We start from the raw sequence: 14,894 nt of genomic DNA on the forward strand, positions 1-14,894 counted from the left end.
TACATTATTTTAAACATGACATCCAAAATACTTGGAAAGTTATTGATTCGGCCATTAATAGAAACAAAGAAACATCCCGTATTACTACAATCAAACATAATGATCTTACAATTGTTGATTCAAGGTTTATAGCTGATGTTTTTAATCAATATTTTTCACAGATAGGAAATAATTTTACTAAAAAGATTCCTAAATCTCAAAAGTTATTTGTTGATTTTTTACAAACGCCTAATCCCAGCTCCTGCTTTTTTGCTCCCACTCACCGGAACGAACTAATTGACATAGTTCGGAATTTAAAGAGTAAAAAAAGTGTTCGTTATGATAATATTGATAATGTTCTTTTAAAAAATATCATAGAGTTTGTTGTTGACCCTTTGGTTCATGTGTTTAATTTGTCTTTAAGTAATGGCGTTGTCCCCGAGGCTATGAAAGTATCTAAGGTTATTCCTATTTTTAAGAAAGGGGACAGGGAAGACATCAGTAATTATAGACCAATATCTTTGTTATCCATTATCTCTAAATTACTGGAAAAAGCTGTACATTTTAGACTTTTGGATTTTCTTAATAAGCATAACATTATTTCTAATAATCAGTCTGGTTTCCGGCAAGAACACAACACATCTCATGTAGTCCTTACTTTCTTAGATAAAGTCTCCAAAGCCATCGATAAATTTCATCATACTATAGGTGTGTTCCTGGACTTCTCCAAGGCCTTCGATACCATTGACCACAAAATACTCCTTTACAAATTATCCCATTATGGTATTCGAGGCATGGCCTTGGAGTGGTTCAGGAGCTACCTTACTAATCGCAAACAATTTGTTTATATTAATGGTCATAAATCTGTTATGCATGATATCACTTGTGGTGTACCGCAAGGGAGTTTACTTGGTCCACTTTTATTTGTTCTTTACATCAATGATATTGAACATTCATCAAGTATTCTTTCCTTTCTATTATTTGCTGATGATACAAATGTGTTCTTTTCTAGTTCTGATCCTGTGTTATTGATTGATACTATGAATATTGAGATAAAAAAGTTACTTTACTGGACTAGAGCCAATAAATTATCAGTTAATTTTCAAAAAACTAAATGTATGCTTTTTAGTAATTCTTTGGAAAAGTTATCTCAAAACATTTATTTGGATAATGTAGTTGTAGAAGAAGTTTTTTCAATTCGATTTTTAGGTTTGATCCTTGATAATAAGCTCACTTGGAATTTGCATATTGATTCAATTTGCCGTACAATTTCTAGAAATGTCGGCGTAATCAATAAAGTTAAATTTTATTTTCCCCAAAATGTTTTATTAATGTTATATTCATCTTTAATTTTACCCTATTTGAACTATGGCATTCTCGCCTGGGGCAACACTTACTCCTCATATCTAGAAAGAATATTATTATTGCAGAAAAAAGCTCTTCGTATTATTTGTAGAGAGTCGTGGAGATGTCATACAAACGATTTGTTTTATCAAAATAATATTTTAAAAATTAAGGATTTGTATTGTTTGAATTTAGGTCAGTTTATGTACAAATTGATAAATAATTCCCTTCCTTTTGCGTTTGATTCCATGTTTATTCAAATTAAAACTGTACATTCATACCCCACGAGACAAATCAATGAATTCCATTTACCACTCTCTAGGACGATTTTTGCAAAGTCTATAGTCTCCTCCGCTGGACCTAAATTTTGGAACTCCCTTGACAGCAGCATAAAAGAATCTCTAAGTTTTAACACTTTTACTTTGAAATTAAAGAAAATGTTTATCAATTCTTATATCACTAGGGATTTGCATTTCGAAAGTTGCTAACTGATTTCTTTGCTGTTAAAGTCTTTACTTTGTTTAATCTATTTCATAACTGTTATATATATTACTTATAGATAGTCCACTTCTTGGTAAGACCAAAGTCTCATGTGCCCTGGCGTTGACCCTTGAACTCTTCCTCCTTTGTCCTTTTCTCTCTCTTCCTCTGTCTTCCTGTCCCCCTCTGGTCTTTGACCTCCTATTTATTCTTTCCACGCGTATGTAGGAGAGCAGCTTTGTTTTTGTCTGTGTGTGCGTTTTGTGTGCGTACTTGTTTTATTCTCTGTTTCCCGAGGACTACGTCAAATTGTCTTGTTGCATTATTACTATAATTTTCACGACTCACGAGGGGACTGCATTCTACAAGCTTGGCTTTTTAGCAGTCCCCTCCATTTCCGACCTTTTCTTTCTTATGATTCAGTCACATTTTGCCCATGTACTTTTTCAACTAGTATGTTTATTGACTCATGTAAACAAATGACGTGTATCTAAATTTCATTTGGAAATGTACTAGTTACATTGTACTTAATTTGCTTATATGAAATTGTCATATTGTATGTTTTGGCCGGAAATGAAATAAAAATGAAATGAAATGAAAGGTGTTTTTTTTTTTTTCAGTTTCGTTAAATATTTCAGTAGACGTACTTTAGTCTTTACTAGGCCTACTGCATTACATACTGTCTTTACCAATGACTGACAGATGAGGAATAATATTGATTAGAAATGTCTTAAAGTAGATCTAACGTTAGAACTTGCAACGTGTTAGTTTGGAAGGTGGTCTCTTTTTTTTTTGTGGGCGTTCCCAAGTAGAGTCTAACGTTAATCTGGACAATAAAAAGAAAAAGTCGTTAAAAGTAAATAGAATGTTTCTAACGTTAATCGTGTTATATCCGTTTAACCACAAAAGTGGTATCGAGAACTTGAGGGTATTTTAAATCAAAACAAATCAACATGCATTTGAATTTCAGGGCCCCTTTAAATTAGGCCCTAGACCTAGAGAACCACTCTAACTTAACAAGTTAAAACGTTCTCAGTCTAACTGTCAAGAGTCTTAAACACAAACGGCCTATTAAACGTTACAACTAAAAGGATCGACTGTGTGTGATTGGATTTATAAGTAACGTTAGAACAAAGGCCTATAGGCCTAGTAATAAGTAGTATAAACGTGAGGGCTAACGTTGACTGTGTTAACTGTGTTAGACCTCTTTCTTCGGGCAGGTAGGATTTAATTCGGGTAGAAACTCGGGTTTATGGAACATTAAAGAACTGTTAGTTATATTCCAAGTCAACGTTAGATTTTAGAACAGAAGCAGCTGTTGTTAGGATGCCTAACAAAACACTTAACGGTTAACGCTAGATAGCGTTAATTCTAACGTACGGTAAAGTTTGTTTTATAGGTAGGCACCTTGCCTCTAAAATCTAACGTTAACTAGGTCTAGACATATTCTAACGTTACACCCCAAGTGGACTCACTTTTTCCACTTTTGGATTGACAAAATGTGCTTCAATTATGTTTCGATACTCAGTAAATGAATGTTTGAATTTTCTTTCATTTTCGGACTAACGAAACGTCGTATTTTTATAGGCCCTACCAAGATCCATATTTCTATTTGATTCTTTGTCGGATTAACAAACTAACGTTAGACCCTAGTAACGAACCTTTAGAATAACGACAAAAACGGTTCGTAAAACAAACCCTAACACTAGTTTGCCAATGCTAGACTTTAGAGTTTGTCTTTTCCGAAATAAAAAGTATTAGGCCTAACGTTAGAGAATATCAAGTTTTAATAGACCCCGACTAGATTCTATGTGCATCTCACACGTATTGTTAGCGCTAGAAGTATTGTCAATTAGAATGTAACAAGTTAGTCGTACTCGTAACGTTAGAACTACAGTATAGGTTCTAGTAGCTCGAATCTAACGTTAAAAAAAGTATTAGGGCCTAGGCCTAACTATATGAGAACGGTTACTGTTAATCCTATTAGATCTAGTGTTCTGTTAGTTGCCTTGGTTTTAGAATTACAGCGCAACTGTGTAAAAATAACACCCCTGCCCCTGTTCGTGTGCCTTTTCTTTATATCAAAATTCAGAGTATTTTCTTTACAAGTTTGTCAGATCTGAGGTAAATTGTGACTAGTAACGTTAGAACCTGATACTCGGACGTTTTGGAGACACCCAACTACTGTAAAGGTAGATTATTCAACGTTAGATAAAATAGCTGCAACATGCATGCATATAAAAGTCATGGCCACATTACCGTACATATGTATGTCAAACTGGTGATTGTCTTCCGGGTCAGTATCGGATTATTGAACCCGGCGTGTTTCTACAGCGCTGACACTGGAAACTGCCCCGGAAAGAACTACCTCATTAGACGGTTAAGTTAAGCGGAATCGGTATCGGAATCTGCATCGGAAAGAAACCGTTACTGGTGTGTTTCTACAGCCCCCTCTATCGGATACAATCCGATAGACCCGGAATTTGGGGTTCTGTAGAAACACGCTGATTGATGCGTTAAAGCGCATCCTTGGTAACACGGTTGCAATATATTGTTATGGCTTAATTTTGTTATTGTTCTCTCAGTATCAACACTTGAGAAAGGGCGGCGAGACGCTCGAAAATTTGTGTGAAGAAATAAACCGTTGGTGAATACAGCATGAACTTTGTTGCAGTTTTGTTACTTATCATTTTATCTTGCCAACACGTGGACTACCTTATCAACATATATATATATATGGGCATTTCCACGGTAACTCACGTTACATTTTGAACTCAAAATTAGGTCGTTGAGATCAATATCCTTAAAACCTAATTAGTGATATGAGTTACTATATGTGAATGAGTATCATGCAACTCCATCCTACCTCACAGCAACATTACATCCACAGACTCTTATGAGAACTATGAGAAAAAACACTACAAATGTCGGTAACTCACGTTACATAATTTGGACATGCAAAAATTTGGCATGTCTTATATTCAAAAGTTTCCTCAAACAAGAAACAGAGAGACTTTAAAGACTTTAAAGACTTTAAAGTCTATAGTGTAAAAGTCATGGACTAACAACATACATCACCGAGTATGGTAAAAATTCAAATTGTCTTACATTCTCCAGGTATCGTCATGTGAAGCGGTAACTCACGTTACGGTAACTCACGTTACAATTTGTCCACATGATCACAAGACGATTTTTTGTCTTAATAATCCAAAGAAAACTTACCAAGACAACTTTTTTTCACAAACAAACTCCATGAATAAAGAATCTAAATTGATTTGAACATTGATCTGACAGTAATAAATCCCATTTTATCCATGAGATTACCAAAAGGCAGGAAACTTTACATTTAGAATACCAACTTGAAGATAAATTTCATTTTTAATTGAGTCGTTCTCCAAGCTTTCATTTGTACTGAGACAAAAATTGTATTCAACAAAATGATATGAAACAGAGTCTATTTCATTAAATTACACTCTTTTCCAGTTAACAAATGCATCAGAAACTGAGGATTTAATTGAGAATTTGATTTGATTGTTTTTTTTTATTTTACTAGATTTAAATGGCTTTCAGGCTATCTAGATAAAACAAGTCATCCATAAACTATTCCATTTAATACATTGAGTCACGAGACTAGAGACCTGTACATGTAGTCTGTGGAGAGTTTAAAGGTTCAGAAATGAATATTTCAATGAATCTTTTAACTTTCAGACAATGCAATTTATATTCCAATTATTTGATAATTGTTTGAATTACTCAATAACCAGTTGTTTGTATGTTTGATTTGTTTACAAATTCTTATACTAAACTGGTACAGAAATTAGACTTGAATTTACAGAAACTGCAGATAAATTTTAGTTATCTGCTACCAGTATTGATCGGTTTAATAAAACATGTTCATAAATGTTTAAGCCTTAAAAAACAATGGCTTTGGTCTATGAAATGTCAAGCAGCCATTATCTAAATTGTACATACATGTAAAAAGTATACCAGTATTTTCTAGAGTAATGAAGCAGACTGAAGCAGTAAATCCCAATGAAAAACATGAATAGTAAATATTTTGTGATCAAGAGGCTAACTATTAATATCACAAAATGTTGATAGTTTGCTTTAAGGTACATGACTGTCCAGCTCTTTAAAATGTCTGATAATGAGGTTCACATTCAACAAGTTTTTGGTAATAGATCAGCATGTAAAGTAAATTATAGTAAACATGGAAAAGTTTCATTGTAGGATTTTGCAACAATATAGCTAAAACCTCAAGAGTAGAATAGTATAAAACACATAAGCGTGTCAAATTCACAATGTTCAGTTCTCAAAAATCGCAGAAAAAACAGCAGGAAGCGAGCTCCACTCTTAAAATTCTGTTCACATGTAAATGTTTCAGCCTCATAAACAATGGCTTTGGTCTATACAGGTAGGTATAAACTATGAAATGTCAAATAGTAATCACTTGGTATTGTCGGTAACTCACGTTACATTGTGGTAACTCACGTTACATGGTAACTCACGTTACAATTTTAAGACCTCTGTTATGAGAATTTGAAGCAAAGACTATAAGTCCCATCATATTTCTTGGATGTGTGCTGCATAGTTATTTGATAATCCAAAATACCATGTCTCAGTTGGGCATAGTAAAATTGCTAGGTTAAAAAGTTCATGTTTCGGTAACTCACGTTACAGCAGCTTCTCGAGCTATGTAAGAGCACGCTGGTGTCTGAAGTACATATCTTATATCGAGGTCTCCACTTTATTTACTGCTAGATTAATATATTTTTGATTTGTAAAACCAAACAAAGTTTGATTTGAGCCTCAAATATAAAAAAAAATCACAAAGAGCAACAAAAATGCATTTTTAGGGATTTTTAGGTCAAAAAATGCTTTCTGGTTTCGAAAAGTATAAAAATGCACAAAAGGGAACTTTTCTTAAAGGTAAAGTTGGTTTCACACACTTCAAACTATGACTAAAAAAGTAAGATTATCAGTTGTCCTGAAATATGCGGGTAAAATTTTGGTGGTCATGTCGCACAACTCACGGAAATGCCCATATATATATATATATATATATATATATGTATATTTAGCGAATCTTTGTTGATGTTTCCCGGCTACAGGCCTAACCTTGCGGGGAGCTCTAACCAATATGCTCCTATACGTGCAATAGGCCAAACGTTATAGATCTAGTTTAGACTGAATCCTGTTTTTCTTGATTTGGACCCTATTTGGTCCAGATTCTAGTATTATAACTATACACTGCCCTGTCGCTTACGATCGGGCCAGGCCTATTATTACCTCTGCCAAGGGAGGAGGTTATGTTTTCGTTACCGTTAGTTTGTTCGTTAGTTAGTTTGTCCCTGTGCAAAATAACTCAAAAAGTAGTTGAGGGATCGGGATGAGACTTGCAGGAAAGTTCCAAACGATTAACTTTTGGTAGTGATCCGAGAATGTTTGTAATTTGGTAGTTTGGGGGGAATTGATGAAGGATTTTTTTTTTCTTTTTTTTTTGTAGGGTCATTATACTTGTGTTGCGCGTGAGAGGAGGACGTGCTTCGGGCGGCGCCCGTTTTTTCGTTTAAATTCATCTTTTTTTTGTTAAATTTTTGTTGAAATGGATTTAAGGTTTTGTTAATCCAAATTTTCCGTCATGTTATCGGAGCATTTATTTTATTTTGGTGTTTAAGAAAAAGTGTAAAATCCGACTGCAAAAACTGGACCCATGTGAGCTGTACTGTGCACCGGAATACATCAGTCCCACCTATTCGATTTGATGTCAAGCTGTCTCCCTTCATCTGAGACGCATGCGCACTCAACTCCTCACTGGCTTTTCGCGGGAAGGTCGGCCATTTTGAATTTCATTTTGGATATTATTTAGCAATGATACAAGGAACTGACGGAATTTCTATCTGCTTTTTGTGTTCCTGACCTGGTCCACCATGGTATCCTTCACATCTATTGTGATTCTCCTCACTTTTGTTGCTGCCATTTCCAGCATTTTTCCCAAGACCGGATCCACTACCCACATCTATGACAGTAACCATGCCCACCATCATCAAAGCCAAACTGAACTCGACGCCCAAGAACACTCTTTCAACCTAAGTAAGATCTTTCCATTTTATCTTCAATTGCAAATACGAGCTTTATGTGTACTGAACCACAACCCCAATTATGGTTATGCTAAGGTGAAACTGTCATGTCTCAAGCATGACTCTCTGAAAATTGACAAAGCAAAGCTTACATCATGCATCCTTCTTCTAGCTCTATCATTATCCAATGATGTGCAAGTTAATCCAGGTCCTATTAAGTATCCGTGCGGCCTCTGCAAGAAATCAGTAAGATGGAACCAGCGTGGTATATGCTGTGACTCCTGTGATCTTTGGTACCATGCAAAATGCCTGAACATGACTACACCATCATATGAAGCTTTACAAGCCTCACATGTTAGCTGGATTTGTTACTCATGTGGCATGCCCAACTTTGCATCTTCACTGTTTAGTAGCTCTTCGGATATTGAATGTTCAAATAGTTTCTCACCCCTCTCACCTCCGAATGAAGAGTCTTCGACGTTTACCCCATTGGCAACGTCTTCCCCTACAACTGGAAATAAGTCTAAGACTAAGCTCCCTCCATTTAGTAAGAAGCCAAACCAAACTCAAAAGCGTAAACTCAGGGCTGTTGTAATTAATTTTCAAGGCCTTAGAAGCAAAATTGATTCGCTTACTGAATTTATCCACTCTGTCAACCCTGATATAATATTTGGAACTGAAACTTGGGCGAATGATTCTATCAGCAATTCAGAACTTTTTCCTTCACACATCGACCTGTATGATATATGGCGGAAAGACCGCAAAGACAGCCATGGGGGCGTCCTTATTGCTGTAAAGAAAACTCTGCTAGCCATCCCCCTCCCTGAACTTGACGCTGACTGTGAAATATTATGGGTCAAGCTGAAGTTTACTGGCTGCAGAGATATGTGTTCGGGTACTTTTTATAACCCTCATCACAATGATCCCCACGGCCTTCCAGGACTCGAGACCTCAATGAGTAAACTTCCTCGTGATGCTTACAAGATTCTCGCTGTTGATTTTAATTTACCGGACATCAACTGGGAGTCTGCCTCAGTAAAGCCCAGTTCAGTAAGAGTATATAAAAGTAGTGAACAGTCATGTAACCTACTTCTCGACATTGTCAGTAGTCACAATCTTCTACAAATTGTGAATTTTCCAACAAGACAGCAGAACATGTTAGATCTCCTGTTCACCAGTAATCATACTCTGGTGGACTCGGTCAAACCCATCCCAGGGATTAGTGATCATGACTCCATTATCCAGGTTGATTTCAATGTATCAGTCAAGTACCAGAAAGCACATGCTCATAGAGTCTACAATTACAAGAAGGCTGATTTTGACAAGATTAGATCGGAATTATTGTCCTTCTCTGATGAATACTTTAGTAATCATCCTGACACTTCATTTGTTAATCAGAACTGGGAAGCCCTGAAATCGAAATTGCTTTATCTGAAAGGAAAACATATCCCTAGCAAGATGAGTAGTACAAGGTTCAACATACCTTACATCACACGAGAGATTAAAGGAAAAATCAGACAGAAACACCGTGCGTACAAACGAGCAATGAATAGCCAGACGCAGGAGGACTGGAGCCTCTTAAAGAAACTAAGATCTCAAGTTCAAAAATCTCTCCGTTCAGCTAGGAGGAGATATGTAAATGACGTAATTGGTCCAAGTTTGAAAGAAAAACCCAAAGCCTTTTATCAATACGTCAAAAGGCTTAGGCAGGACTCCACTGGTATTCAACAACTCTTCCACAAGGGATGTCCTAAATCCTCTAGTCAAGAAAAGGCAGACATCTTAGGCTCCCACTTCGAATCAGTCTTTACTTCTGAACCAGACACTCCCTTACCTAACATCCTTCCTTCCAAGTATCCATCTATGGAGGAAATAGTTGTTCATGCAAATGGTGTCGAAAAACTCCTCAGAGGATTGGATCCCAGTAAATCAACTGGCCCTGACAACATCCCAGCCATCCTTCTGAAAGAGGTAGCCGCCAAGTCAGCCCTATTCTCACCCACATCTACAACCAATCACTAAAATCGGGCGAGCTGCCCAAGGATTGGAAGAAGGCCCATGTTGTTCCGGTCTTCAAGAAAGGGGATAGGACGAAGGCTAAAAATTACAGACCCATTTCCTTAACCAGCATTGCCTGTAAAACCTTAGAACATATCGTTGTTTCTTCAGTGATGAAACATCTCGACACCTACTCCATCCTTTCTTCCTGTCAGCATGGATTCAGAAGAAAACATTCCTGCGAGATGCAATTGCTGCTCACATCACATGATCTCGCCAATTCATACAGGAAGAAGAAGCAAGTTGATATGATCATGTTAGATTTCTCAAAGGCCTTTGACAAGGTTCCACACAAACGCCTTATACTCAAACTCAGACATTACGGAATCCAGAACCAAAACCTCATGTGGATACAAGACTTTCTCTCCAGCCGTCAGCATGCAGTCCGTAGTCATTGAAGGTGCCACATCTAGGGCTTCTTCCGTCACCTCGGGTGTTCCCCAGGGTACCGTTTTGGGCCCCACACTTTTCCTTCTCTACATAAATGACCTGCCTGAAGTAACCTCATCCACAACCAGACTTTTCGCAGATGACTGCATGTTATACCGGGAAGTCAGCAGTAGCACAGACTCCCGGTTGCTACAGAAAGATCTTGATGCACTGCAGCAGTGGGAAAACACCTGGCTGATGTCATTCAACCCCAGCAAATGTTTCGTAGTGAGGTTTTGCCCCTCTCGATCCACAATGAATTGCAGCTACTACATCCATAACTCCGCTCTTCAAAAGTGTGAGTCTGTTAAATATCTTGGTGTCACGTTATCTAATGACTTCAAGTGGTCATCACATATCTCAGCAATCTCCATGAAAGCTAATCAACAGCTTGGTTTCATTCGGCGCAACACAAGGTTCTTCCCTCAGTCATTCAGGGAGGCAGCTTATAAGTCCCTTGTACGACCTCATTTAGAATATTGCTGTAGTGTCTGGGATCCACATATGGCCTCGGACATCCAAAAACTGGAAAGGATTCAACGCCAGGCAGCTCGCTTTGTCACAGCTGATTATAGAAGAACGAGCAGTGTGACCAGTATGATTAATAAGTTGAAATGGCCCAGCCTTTCTTCACGACGTACTGTGAGCAGACTAACTATGGTGTACAGAATCATGAACGACCTCGTTGCAATTCATCCAGATACATTTTTCACAATCAACTCAACTAAAACTAGGAAAAATCACGACATGTGCCTCCAAACATACCGCCCCGGGGGCAACATCGACAAATTTGCATATGCCCAGAGATCCATACCTGAGTGGAACAAACTTCCAAGCTCTGTAGTCTGTGCAGTCTCACCTGAGCAGTTCAAAGAGCTCTTAATGACCCACCTTAAAATCACACCTTGTGATTAAGCCCACACCCCTCCTCTCATCGTGCACACAAGTTGTATTCATCTTCGCGATAGGCTGCAGTTTATAGCCCTTTGAAGATTATAGAAGAAGAAGAAGAAGAAGAAGGGTCAATGAACTTGCGAGTTCAGGCTTCGCGTATTGGAGGTTTGCATGCGCGCACTAGTTTCTGCTCTAGTTTCTGCTAGGGCGAGGAGAGGCGTGAAGCTGTGGGTTTATGACGTAACAAAGGCTTCTATATTGGGAAATCGGGCGACTTTCAGCACATTATGAACACTTTCAACATGCTATAGGGCCTAAGTATGTATGGTTGGAAATCACTGATATCTCTATGGAAGCAACAGATCAGTGATGAAAATAAGCTGCATGCTTGGCGGTAGAGGTCTACGCTCTCAGAGTGCTTCTCTAGTTGCCATACTTTTGTTTAGCGCGACTGTTGTGGGGAAATCCGTTTTTTTTTCACCTTAATGTTTAAATACGTTATGGGAGCTTTCACTTTAAATAACAATTATATCAAGCTTATTCGCTCTCATTATTTTTGATATTTACTGGAAAAATAATATGAATATATATATATGTATATATATATATATATATATACATACATATGTGCGTGTATATATTGTTCAATACAATTACTTATGTTAATCTATTTGTGTAATGTTATATTATCGTTTGAAATCACTGATTTTTTTTTTCTGCGCTTTTGAAATCTATGTCAAATTTGTATCTGATTGAATGCGGTAACAAGTAATGACTAAAAAGTACCAGAGGGGGTGATGCGCGCCCGGAATCCCTGGGATCTGGACTCTCTGCCTGTAGCTACTGCCACGGTTACTTCTGAGGAGTTGAGTAGAATTTGCCGTGGTATGTCACTGCACTTTAACTCTATGGTGACACTGTTACCAAACGTGAGAGATACTTCATCCTGGCAAGAGCCATCCTCTCCACGAAGCATCTACAAAAGAAATAAAAACAACGATGAAAAATTGTATTACACATTTCTAATCCGTTATTAAATTGTATATAAAACCACATCAATTACATTGTAATTACATCACACACACAAAAAGTCACAAGACATCAAGGTTTAGTTAGACTTGATTAACCTGTTTCACCTTTGTTGAGTCCTCGCGTGAAATCAGGTGGTGTAACTTTTTGTTCGTTTTTTTTTTTAATGCACGGTCACATGGAGACCGGGAGATAGTCAATGGATATTTACATAATGTATTATCATTATTCACTTCACATATATGTGTAACTTCACATATATTTATTCATATATATATATATATATATATATATATATACATATATACGGGTGAGAATTTAGAACGATGTACAATTGCCCTTTCCCTTAGAACACACCAGAATGATCTAAGAAACCAGATTCTTTCATATCATCTCAAAGCCTGGTAAATTCCCTTTCAGAAAATGTATGGTTTGGTTGACTTTTCACTGATATTTTGCATTTGACAAGGACTTCAAGCGTAAAGATACGGTAAAAACGGTATTTTCACAATATTTTTTTTTCTTCAAACCAATGATGTGCCTTTTTATGGTACGTGGCATCTAATGTCTGACCGTGTTCTGGATCTGACATATCATGGGTATGTACCACAAAATTATAAGACCTTTATGAGCACGTATGAAATTACAGAGAAAAACTGAAATATCAAAGCCCTGAACGGACGAACGTCCGTGATGCTTTTACTTCTATCGCTGCTGCAAATTCTACTTTGTTGTCCAAACTGTAATGTATAGGAAAATTTGGTGTTCCACCTACTGTACATATCCTGCAAAAATTGTACGTCTGCTGGCTGTACATGGGATGTAACATTCTTTTATACAAGATTATACTCAGTTTTCGTCACGGGTACGTGCGTCCGCTATGTACACTAATAAAGATCGTAGCCCATTCAACGTTATTGGCGATATTGTTCTGAGTCGTTATCGACTAAGATCTAGCCACACGATAATATGTTTGTTTTGAGTTTCTCTCCATCTCTTGTCAAATGGGAACCGAAATTATATTTTTAGACGAACCTCCGAGAAAGAAAAGAACGTCCGTGATGATAAAAACGTTATCGAGTGGGGCACCATCTTGCTTTGATGGCGAAGGTACATTTTACCTTTGGTTCTCTAGGCGAGGAGCTGCATGTCATGTTTGGAGCGGACTTGGGCTTGTCTGCAGTTTTTGGACCATTCGATTCACCGAAAACCAAGCAAATATTTGATATTTTCTCTAATCCCTCTCTGAGCAATATATATGTTGAAAGAGTGTCAAATTTCTTACAATTTGCATTGGCAATACCTTTTCAAAATTTTGAAAGAGTTAGGAAGGCTACGTACTCTCTGTTGATTAGTTACCCGCCCTGGAACATGACCCTAGTAGTAGAACGAACGTCCGTGACAATTTCAGCGAACGTCCGTGACGTATGCAATCCGACCGATTGGGATAACTTGTCTCGAAAGTGTAATTTATTCTTTAAAACTTTTAGCTCCAATAGCAACAAATAAAGTTTTACAAAGCAAACAATGAGCTTAGAGTAGTAGATTCAGAATTTTTAAGGCGGTATGTGACCATGATGAACAAACAGTTCAAAATTTACTCGCAATTTTACGCTTGTTTTCCCTCTAATTATATAAAAACAGCTAAACACTGAAAACCAAGTTAAAGGAAAATGGAATTTTGCGTAATATGTTATTTCTGTTCATTTAAACTTCTTTCTGATGAAGTTTTGGAGACAATTTGCACTGTTATAGGTTCTGAAAGTTTCGCCCACGGACGTTCGATCCGAGAAAGGAACTTTCTGATAATTACAAATATATCAATGTAAGTTAATGTTACCCGAAAATATTACCAATTCACTGAGTCTCTCATGCCCAGAAGTGAATAACGTTCAGCATTCAATTTACCTGTAATAACAAAAGGAAAACGTTTTGCCCACGGATGTTCGTTGGAAGAATAAGTCCATGGATTACATTGTAGGAGATAAAGGAACAGTGCCACTTTTTGGTGACAGATTCTCCCCGTGTATATCTATTGAGTTAGATAGCTGCCACCTCAAACAGAACACATCCAGTTTTGGTCTCCATCATGGACGTTGGATGTAATTGTCATAATATTTCATGCCTTAATACATTCTTATTTTTCTCTTCACAACGATTTTCTCTCATTCCCTAAGTAGCCTGACCAAACATTAAAAAGAAAACAAAACAAATCCGAAAAGGGCTCCGCAGTCACATTCACAATATATGGAAACAAAAAGGGTGAAATGACGGAAGAGGTCTGTAATGGGCATGTGTCAAGAAGAAACATAACAGTTTCAAAAGGAAGTGGAAGCAGTTGAATGAAAATGAGAAGAAACAGAGAAGGGATCGAGCTCCAACCCACAGAGAGAAGAATTGCCAGTGCACTCCCGTTGAACCGAATTCCTCTTGAGGAGCTTTTTTATTGTTTTATTTTTTATTCATCGAAATGTCGTCAAAAGCGAACAAAAATAATGCCGTATACAATAAGTGTCTGATGAAAGCACTCAAATTCTCCGTTTATCATGACATGGTGTTTTTTATTGTCATCAATGAAAAGCAATGTTGATATGCAATTCT

This window comes from Diadema setosum, chromosome 12 (assembly GCF_964275005.1).
Source record: "Diadema setosum chromosome 12, eeDiaSeto1, whole genome shotgun sequence".
Taxonomy (NCBI): domain Eukaryota; kingdom Metazoa; phylum Echinodermata; class Echinoidea; order Diadematoida; family Diadematidae; genus Diadema; species Diadema setosum.